Here is an 11,377-nt window from a genome sequence, read left to right on the forward strand (position 1 = left end):
CCGGAACCGCGCGCCTGAGACGGTCGCAGGTTCGAATCCTTCCTCGGGCATGGATGTGTGTGATGTCCTTAGGTTAGTTAGATTTAAGTAGTTTCTAAGTATAGGGGACTGATGACCTCAGATGTTAAGTCCCATAGTGTTTAGAGCCATTTGAACCTTTTTTTTATATTGAACATGTACAAAAAGGGAAAATACGAATGATTACCGGTTTGTTTGATTCATGGGAGAGCCTCACATAGAGACTGAAAGACCTGAACTGGCAAATGCTTGAAGGTACCTGACACTCGCACGAGATCCTACTTAAAAACTGTCAGCGCTAAGTGAAGACTCTGAGAATATGCTGCAAACACTTGTTTGTGGTCTGCTAAGGTACGATTAGACTACTTACAGTGTAAAAAACATGCATTTAAGGAGTCATTCTTCATAAGCTTCATACACAGTGGGAATTACCCCCTGCCAAGCCTTCGGAGAGGTTTACAGTGTGTGAAGGTAGATGAAGATGTAGATGTAGATGTACAAGGTGGCCCAGAAGCAACGATCGGAAAGTATTCAAGTAACTTAGCATATCGTTTCTCTGTTACATGCACTTGGAAATGTATTCTAGGTTGAAGATAATGTTCCCTGCCAGTAATATGCCTGTCTTCTGGCAGATTTAAAATTACAGCAATGCACTTGTCACTCCATGAAAGCACAGCATGTGATAGGTTTTTGCTTGTGGTTCTGGCGAATGCAACGGCGTGTGATCGTGTCCTATTTTGCTACCGAGATGATACTGTTATAAATATTTGTGTTACAATGGCGGATACCAACAGATTCATAATTGATGAACATTTTCTTCTTAGCGTATGGGTGCGTGAAAAAGAACGAACAGGTGAGATATATGATGAATTTAGGGAAAACTTTTTTTATTGCTTCAACAAAGAAGATCCAACGGAGGCAAATTGTTGGATACCTCAGTGGCGACTCGCGCAAAATGTTGCCAACGTGCGACAATTTGATGGCATAGGGTCGTTTGAATGCCAACGGCCTTGCCGCAGTGGTAACACCGGTTCCCGTCAGATCACCGACGTTAAGCGCTGTCGGGCTGGGCTAGCACTTGGATGGGTGACCATCCGGTCCGCCGAGTGCTGTTGGCAAGCGGGGTGCACTCAGCCCTTGTGAGGCAAACTGAGGAGCTACGTGATTGAGATGTAGCGGCTCCGGTCTCGGAAACTGACATAAGGCCGGGAGAGCGGTGTGCAGAACATATGCCCCTCCATATCCCGATCCAGGGACACCTGTGGGCTGAGGATAATACGGCAGCCGGTCGGTACCGTTGGGCGTTCAAGGCCTGTTCGGGAGGAGTTTAGGTTAGTTTACAATGGTAATAAGCGTTACTAAATTGAAGATATTAATTTTATGTGTACATACTGAACTCTTTCAATGCATTTCAATTTCGTAATTGATCGTTTAACATTGTGAGGAATAAAAATAAATGAAAAAATGTTTAGCAGAATGAATGGAATCTGTGCCAAAGACTACCTATTCAGTGCCCTTCACCACTCGGTCATAGTGTCATTACGTCAACTGCTCCTCAAAAATCGCTCACATTCTAGTCTTGCGCAATACGTTAACATATTTCCGAAGATAAACATTGACCAGGTGCTGTGACAAATGTAGCACTCCTGGTGCAAGCAGGGGTGATATCACATCAGAAAATGTACGTCTACAACTACATATATACTCCGCAAGCCACCATACGGTGCGTGGCGGAAAGTACCCTGCACCAATACTAGTCATTTCCTTTCCCACTCGCAAGTACAGCGTGAGAAAAACGACTATCTATATGTGTTGTGTACATAGTTCCGTGTAGTCAGCGCGTGCACAACTTTCCCAATAGAGCGCGCCCCGCTAAGAACAACAGCGCAGGCGCAGTGCTCGTCCATCTCCGCACTACGAGATGGCGCTGTCTTAGAGACGGACCAAATTGTGCTTCCGCCGATCCGCGTATTAATATGTAACACAGCCAATGAGACTGCTGCTAACGTAGAACCTTTCCTCCTCGCGGATCACACTCCTGAACGCGCGAGGTATTATAACGAGTGTACAGACCTCCGATTAGTCAGTCTGATTTAGTCTGCATTTGTCTGTACCAGTCTATAGTCAAGTTTCAGTCTGGGCCTAATAAAATTGTACATAGCCATGAAGATAAATGTATAGACACTTTGTCAAGTATCAGAGATATCTGAGAATGAGATTAACATACCAAGACCAAAGGAACTTCAGATTGTCACTTGTAAATAGCATCCAGAATCAAGTTAAGTAAGGTTCATGATTGTTATTATTTCAGTAAATGTGTGTGAAAATTAATCAAGTTCTGTTTAAAGTTGGTCACTGTCAATCTGCTACTGTAAGCGTGCCAGTGGCATTTCTATCGTCTGACCTAACGGCAGAAGATAAACACGCCACAATAAGACCACGAGACATATTGCTGACACTCGCCTACTTCGTTAGAGCGACAAGTCAAATAATCTGATGGTGTGTGTACCGAAGGTCTTGCAGTACGCACACCACAATATGTCTGCGTATGAGCCCTAATTTATCGTATCTTATCTTCCTGGTTCTTAACCGTAATATATGTTGGCGGCAGTAGAATCGTGTAATAGTCAGCCTCAAATGGCGATTCTTTAAATTTTCTCAATAGTATTTCGCCTTCCCTCCTGGCATTTTCATTTGAGGTCCTGAAGCATCTCCGTAGCAGTTCCGTGTTCTTCGAACTTACTGGTAACAAATCTAGCAGCCTGACTCTGAGTTGCTTCGATGTCTTCTTTCAATCTGATCCCAAACACTCAAGCAGTATTCAAGAATAGGCCGCACCAGCGTCCTATACGTTGTCATCTTTACAGGTGAACCACTCTTTCCTAATACTTTCCCAATAAACAGATGTCGAGCATTCGTCTTTCCTACCACAGTTCTCACATTTTCGTTCCATTTCATATCGCTTTGCAACGTTACGCCAAGATATTTAAACTACTTGACTATGTCAAACGGGACACTAGTAATACCCTATCCGACGATTACAGGTTTTATCTTCTTACTCATCCCCATTACCTTACATTTTTCCATATTTAAAGCTAGCTGTCATTCATCACAGCCGCGCGGGATTAGCCGAGAGGTCTAAGGCGCTGCAGTCATGGACTGAGCGGCTGGTCCCAGCGGAGGTTCGAATCCTCCCTCCGGCATGGGTGTGTGTGCTTGTCCTTAGGATAATTTAGGTTAAGTAGTGTGTAAGCTTACGGACTGACGACCTTAGCAGTTAAGTCCCATAAGATTTCACACATATTCACACACATTTTTTGCATTCATCACAACAACTAGAAATTTTGTCTAAGTCGTCTTGTATCTTCCTGCAGTCACTCAACTTCGACACCTTCGTCAGCGAACAACTGCAGATTGCTGCTCACCCTGTGTGCAAGATCATTTATGTATATGGAAAATAGCAACGGTCGTATCACAATTCCCTGGGGCACTCTTGATGTTACCTTTGTCTCCAATGAACAATTGCCATCGAGAACAACATACTGGGTTCTTAAGAAGTCTTTGAGCCAGTCACGTATCTAGGAGCCTATTCCACATGCACGTACCTTCATTAATAGTCTACAAGTATGGAATCTGCCTGTTGCACTTCATCCATTGTTCGCAGTATATCATGTGAGAAAAGAGCAATCTAGTTTTGGCATGAGCGATGCTTTCTGAAGCCGTGCTTATTCGTGAACATGATTTTTCCGGTCTCTAGGAAATTTATTATGTTCGACCTCAGAATATGCTCAAGAATTCAGCAGCAAACCGATATTAAGGATATTGATCTGTAATTTTGTGGGTTCGTTCTTTTACGCCCCTTATACACTGGAGTCACCTATGTTTTTTTTTTTTTTTCATTTGCTTGGCACTTTGCGCTGTTCGAGAGATTCGTAATAAATGCAAACTAAGTAAGGAGCCAGTGACGTACTCTTTGTAAAACCGAACTGGGCTTCCATCCGGACCTGACGACTTATTTGATTTCAACTCTTTCAGTTGTTTCTCTACGCCAAGGATGCTTATTACTGTGTCTTCCATGAGGACTCTGTACGATGGTCAAACATTGTACGATACTCCTATGTGAACTATTTCTTTGAATTTAAGACTTCGGCCTTCGTTTAACTATCTTCTGTTTCCAAACCAGAGTGGACAACGAGTGAGTGGATGGAAGCCTCAGACCCACTCAGCGATTTTACAGAGGACCAGAATTTATTCGGGTTGTCCACCAGATCTTTAGCCAAGGTACGACGGTGTTAGTTGTTGTATGCTTCGCGCATTGATCTTTCCACAGACTCACTAATTTTTGACTGTCATCATTTGCGCGTCCGCCATGCACCGAGAGTGCAACAACCTTTGCTTCCACAGCATTTTCCGAATTATGTTATTAAACCACGGTGGGTCTTTTCCGTCCTTAATCCACTTACTAGGCACGTATTTGTCTAGATCATGATTTTAAATCTGTTTAAATTTTGCCCATAATTCCCCTATGTCGAGCATTCTGGAAATAATGCTTGCAGTTCATTGTCTACGTGAGATGCTAACAGCTACTTATCTGCTCTTTCTAGCAGAAACACTCGCCTATCCTCCTGACTAATTTATGCGCAGCCGAAAACAGACAGCTGGACACCCTCTCGGAGTTGACCATAGCAAGGCTGACCATCATTTCAACATTCGACACTTGTTTCTAGTTATCGTGGAGAGAAGACTACAAAACATGTTTTGGTCCGTTTTATTTGCATAAAGCATGCGTTCGAAGAGAAATGGCGTAATTTTAGTGAAATTTCTGGCTTACATTCGAAGGGTAGGATCACAATTTTTTAGTGTGGTATTTACAGTGTGCTGTAGCACTTTAGCACATAATAACTGACCTCTAGTGGGTAACTGGAAAGAAAGGCCTTTGCAGCTGGGCTGAGACAGATGCACAATGCAACGGCAAATCCAAAGAATATGACAACCATAATGAAGTCCTTGCACGCTTAAATACATCATTGCTTCGTTCACCAGCAAAATCGACAAACTAGTGGTCGGCGGAGATGAGCATTCCGAGAGCATCCATGCATTGTTGGATGAGAAAGGGGGGTTACCGCTCCTTTCGACCCGACAACATCAATGAATTGTCATGATTGTCATGATACACAACGTGATGTTCAGCATACAAAGGGAGTTTGAAATACGAACGAAAAATGTAAGAACATTACTTTCTTTGTTATTCCATTCTCATATGTACTTTCTTTCTGTTAACTGCAATATCTGCTAGAGATAGGGAGTCGTTTCATGTTCTTGTTCGCTTTTCATGTTGCTTCTTCTTTCAGTGTAATAACATTAAACATTTCCGATCGTGACTTCTGGCCCACGCTGTATATCTGTGACTGTGATTTGTTGTACGGTCCAACTGCAGCCCAGAAAAGGTGAAATTCAACTCATCGATGAGCTGATAAATTTGTCTTTACAGGTTTCGGATCCTGTCTTCGCAAAAGGCTAGCGTGTAGTCTTTTAGCTGCATATTATTTATAGAGGGTAATCAGAATCAGTCTGAAAAGCTTGTAAGGATGTTGCAGGGTAGGTTGTGTTGAGAAGTAATTGTTAAGAAAAAAATTCAACACGTTGCGCTGTTTCAGAGTTAATTAGTACATATTTATTAAATTTCGTGCGTGTTTTTCTATTTAAGAGGTTTAATCTCGCGTTTTTGTAAACCTAAATTCATTCACTCTGTAGCGCAGTAGTTGCTCATTTGTTTTGTTTTGAAAGCAATCGCCCGCCCGTTTAGTAAGCCATTGACTCCGGTTCCAGCTCTCGGCTGATGTACATCTGAGCGGCAAGTTGAGTGTTTATAATTTTCTGTTCAAATGGTTCAAATGGCTGTGAGCACTATGGGACTTAACATCTGAGGTCACCAGTCCCCTAGAACTTAGAACTACTTAAACCTAACTAACCTAAGGACATCACACACATCCATGCCCAGGGCAGGATTCGAACCTGCGACCGTAGCAGTCGCGCGCTTCCGGATTGCAGCGCCTAGATCCCCGAGTCCACCACGGTCGGCTATAATTTTCTGCGTTCTCTTCCAAATATGTTTGTTAAATTTCGTGCATTTTTTTCTGTTTAAGACTTTTAATCTCACGTTTTCGTAACTTTAAATTCATTCACACTGCAACGCAGTCGTTGCTCATTGTACAGCCAGCTACATAGCTCATTAACCGCTTCAGCGTCCATTTGTGACACCTCAGGAGGGTAGCAAGGGGGATATCTAGGATTCTGTCTGCTTTTATAGTTTACTTGTTCAGTTAGTCTTTATAGGATGGTTAGGATGTGCCAATACTTTGTGCGGATGCAGGAGAAGCTGGCCGCAGCTGGTGAACAGCTGCGCTTTTGACTACTATCATTCACCTTTAAGCTTCTGTCTCGGGGTGTAGCGGTGGCGGACATTCTGGCGCATCACACCTCAGGTGTCACTAGTTTTGTCCACAGGCTCTCTTTCCAAGGGCTTCCGAAGCACCTCCTAGTGCACACCTCGTAATGGATTCGCCCTCACAATTGGGTGCGTGGGAGTTGGTAACGCATTCGCGTCGCTATAGGTGGAGGACAATTGTGGACATTGGCCGCCTGGCCTCGCCCATTCACCTTGTGGGTGGACAGGTGGCCACGTCTTGAGCAGGGTTCGAAAGGGCACACAGGGGGAGGGGTTGCCTGACTATCGGAACTCCAATGCTAGGCTCGTTACGGAACCCCTTAGGCAGACAGAGTTCAGGGCTGGCAAGGAAGCCAATGTTCACTCAGTATATCTGCCGGAGGGCCTCATCCGAGATGTGTAGGCGGCCTTGTCTACGTCTATCGAGCGTGCAGGGTGCAGTCGCCTACAAGATTTGGCTCACGTCGACACCAACGATGCCTGTTTTTTTGGTTCTGAGGCGATCCTCAGATCATATAGGCGACTGGCGGAGGTGGTGAAGACTGCTACCTTCGCACTTGGGGTTCAAGTGGAACTCGCAGTTTGCAGCATTCTGTGTCCTTTGGTCTGGACCCGAGTGGAGGGTCTGAAACAAAAGCTTCGTCAACTCTGTGACGATCTTGCATGCAGATTCTAGACCTACTATATCGTGTGGGAATTTGTAGGACTTCTCTTCATAGGTCAGGGATGCACTACATAAAGGAAGCAGCTACCCAGGTAGCAGAGTACTTGTGGAGTGCACACGAGGGCTTTTAGGCTGCTCTGATGAACTCTCGCCAGTCGACACACAGCTATGGAAGTCAGCGGCGTTCGGAATAAAGACAATTCGATTGTTAAAATTTTTTTATTAAACTGTCTAATTATTCGCAATGAAATTCCGAATTTGCCACCCCCAAGAAAGTTCCTGTGCTGAAATTATTCTTGGGACCGAGATCTGGCTGAAACCCTAGTTGGAGACCTCTGAGATATTTGGCGAGTCATGGAATGTACATCGGAAAGCCAGATTAGTGGCCATAGGTGGGGACTGTTCATTGCAGTTGACAAAAATATTGTCTTGAGTGTCACAATGAAATTGTCTGTTAGCGTATAAAATGTGTAGGTGAAGCCAAGTTAATTGTTGGATGTTTTTACCGGTCACCCGATTCTGCTGTGACAGTTCTAGAGTCATTCAAAGATAGTTATTAGTCACTAACGCGTAAATATCCAGATCATGCAATACTAGTAGGAGGTGACTAAAATCACCGAGTATAGACTGGGATGTCTATCGATTCATTGCCGGGGGTACAGAAACAGTCACGCGAATTACTTTTGAACACGTTTTCGAAAGCTGTCTTGAAAAGTTAGCTCGGTGGCTGTGGACGTGTCTTACATGTTGAGGGTACAAATAGGACGGACCTTATCGACTATGTCAGTATAGAAACAGCAACTGCACGAAAGTTAATAAATAAGTCAAGAAGGCGAGGAGAGTGTTTCTGCTAGACACAGCAGTTGTTAACATCTCCCTTAGACAGTGAACTGACATCACTTATTTCCATTAAGATGGATGTAGAAGAGTTAAGGACTAAGTTTACGCCGATTGTAAATCGTGGTCTGGAGAGTTATGTGCCTAGTAATTGTTTCAAGGATGGAAATATCCACCATGATTTAATAATGAAATTCGAAAGATGCTGCGGAAACAAAGCTGTTGCATTGTTGGTTCAAAAGAGAACGCACAAATGACGACAAGCGAAGGTTAGTAGAGATTCGTGCGTCTGTGAAAAGATCTATGCGCGAACCGTATAACCACATCCACCGTCACACCTCATCAAAAGATCTGGCAGAGATCCCGAGAAAATTCTGGGCCTATGTGAAATCGCTTCCATTCAGCCCCTTTATGATCAGTCTGGTGTGGCACTTGAAGATAAACGAAGGCCGAAGTTTTAAATTTCACGTTGGGGAACTCTTTGACATAGGAGAATCGCGCAAGGATACCATCATTTCACCACGGACTCCCGTATGCACGACATAGTAATAAGTATCTATGGCGTAGAGAAACAGCTGAAACATTTGAAAGCTAATAAATCACCATGTCTGGACGGAATCCCAAGTCGGTTTTGCAGGGGGTACTCTACGGCATTGGCCACTTACCTAGCCTTCATTTATCGAGAATCTCTTGCTCAGCATAAAGTCTCAAGCGACTAGAAAAAAGCGCAGGTGACGCCAATATATAAGAAGGGTAAAATAACGGACGAGCAAAATTACAGGCCACTACCCCTAACTTCGGTTTGCTGCAGACTCCTTGAACATATTCTCAGTTCGAAAACATAAAACATTCCTGAGAGTGAGAAGCTTATGTTCGCGAAGCAGCATGGTTTCAAAAAGCATCGCTCCTCCGAAACTCAGCTTGCTCTTTTCTCACATGATGTACTGTGAACTATGGATGAAGGGCAACAGACAGACTCCATATTTATAAAGTTCCTAAAAGCGTTCGACACGGTAGTCCACTGCAGACTGTTAACGAAGGTACGTGCGTACGGAATAGGCTCCCGGATGTGAGATTGTCAAGAAGATTTCTTTAAGTAATAGAATCGAGTAAATTGTCACGGATGGAGTCAGGGGTAACATGAGGATTGCCTCAGGGTAGTGTGATTGGACCGTTGCTATTTTCTATATCCATAAATGACCTGGCAGGCATGGTGCGCAGCAGTCTGCAGATGTTCGCTGATGAAGTTGTGGTGTACAGGGAGGTGTCAAAGTTGAGTGACTGTAGGAATATACAAGACGACTTAGACAAAATTTCTAGTTGATGTGATAAATGGAAGCTAGCTCTAAATATGGATGAATGTAAGGTAATGGGGATGAGCAGGAAGAGAAAACCCCTAATGGTCGGAGACAGTATTACTAGTGACATAGTGACATAGTCAATTGGTATAAATATGTGGGCGTAGCGTTGCAAAGCGATATGAAATGGAACGAGTTTGTTAGAACTGTGGTTGGAAAGGCGAATGGTCGACGCCTCTTTGTTGAGAGAACTGTAGGAAAGAGTGTTCACCTGTAAAGAAGGCCGCGTATAGGACGCTTGTGTGACCTATTCTTGAATAGTGCTAGAGTGTTGGGGATCAGTACCAGTCCGGATTGAAAGAAGACATCGAAGCAAATCAGAAGCGGGCTGCTAGATTTGTTACCGGTAAGTTCGAAGAACAGGTAAGTATTACATAGATGCTTAGGGAACTCAAATGGATATTCCTGGAGGGAAGGCGATGTTCTTTTCTAGAAACACTATTGATAAATAAAACTTTGATCCAGTTTGGATTTGGAACACTGCGACTGTCTTGTTAAAGATTTCAGGAATTACTGCAACCAATCGCCGTTCTTTCTTCAATTTTTATTTATTCATGACCGGTTTGGAATCGCCTAGCGATTCATCATCAGATGATAAAATTTAGTTTGGAGTACTGTGGGGGTCGTGGATCTGTGGAAAATACAGAGACCAAAAAATGAGCACTGTATGTGGAAAGAATATTACTATTGTGAAATTGATTTGATGGTATTACTCACTGTTTTTATTGTTGTGGCAGGTACTGCTCTGGAAAACATAATGCGTACTTCCCAGTATCGTTAAATATCAGGTGAATCAGGCACTTTTCCACCGATGGTGACTCCCACATACTTTACAAAATACAAACAAACCTAAGAGTGTGGCTGTTGTTGTCTCCAAAGAGTTTTGTCGAGGCAGAGACTTTCTTTGCTCATTTTTCGTTTTGCGTGGCATTCGTAATAAAATATATATTTATTACATTACTTTCATTATAAAAATTATTACTATGTTTTTACAATGCAAAGTTTTCTTATGCTGTTTACAAAATCTACAACAATCTGTTTAGGACAATATTTCTGGTAGTGAAGCTACGTTTGGTATGTTTCTCACTGCTCAACAAACAGGAGGGAGGGGAGGCGGTTTTAGAGTACCGTTATTTGAGGCTGACTGCCAAATGTTCTACTGCCGCCAACATATACCGCGCGTAAGTACCAGGAAGATAAGATACGATAAATTAGGGCTCTTACAGAGGCATATACACAGTCGTTTTTCCCACCATCTATTTGTGAGTGGAACGGGAGAGGAAATGACTAGTAGTGGCACAAGGTACCCTCCGCCATGCACCGCACCGTGGCTTGCGGAGTGTCTGCGTGTAAAGTGGGTGCGTGGGCGTGAAGTTAGCCATCAAGGTGTTGCGCGTGCAACTTTTTTTCGTTTTATGTTGTTTCCTAAATTCGAACAAGAGAGCGATACGGAAGTTGGACATAGGACGGTAGTGAGAATGGATGCCGTGCCTAAGGCTGAGCAGTCTCGCGAGCTATTACATACGCCAGAAAACACCTGACGCTACTCTGTACGCCTGGTTTCGCGAAATTCAGTGCTAGTTAACTCGGGGACGGTGCAGCGTATCGAATTGTTTTCATAACAATTGTTTCTCAGCATAGCCTGCCCTGCAACACTCTTACAAGCTTTCCAGACTGTTTCTATCCATCCTGTGCCAGTTTTTAGATAGAAATTCGATCATGTAATAAAAGGAATTGTCTAGGAGAAATGATTTTATGTTAGATTTAAAACTTTCTGTGCTACGTGTCAGAAATGGTATTGGTCAAATGATCAAAGATTTTTGTTCATAAAATGAAGGCTTTGACGACCGGATGTCATAGTTGCTGATGAGTCTTCTCTGCTGTTTGGCTTGCAGGCTGTATGACCATGCTCGAAGAAACTTTTCGGCGCCTGAAGACGACTGAAGAGAATCGTTCAACGTGACAGAAGTGCAACCCTTCCGCAAGTTGCTGAAAATTTCAACGCTGGGCCAATAACAAGTGTCAGCGTGCGAACAATTCAACGAAACATCG

General features: G+C 43.5%; 1 pseudogene; it reads left to right on the forward strand.

Annotated features, from left to right (window-relative positions):
- The first annotated feature begins 1,018 nt into the window (after positions 1-1,018).
- On the forward strand, positions 1,019-1,136 carry LOC126413444 (5S ribosomal RNA; annotated as a pseudogene).
- The last annotated feature ends 10,241 nt before the right edge of the window (positions 1,137-11,377 follow it).

This window comes from Schistocerca serialis, chromosome 7, assembly GCF_023864345.2.
Source record: "Schistocerca serialis cubense isolate TAMUIC-IGC-003099 chromosome 7, iqSchSeri2.2, whole genome shotgun sequence".
NCBI classification, from domain to species: domain Eukaryota; kingdom Metazoa; phylum Arthropoda; class Insecta; order Orthoptera; family Acrididae; genus Schistocerca; species Schistocerca serialis.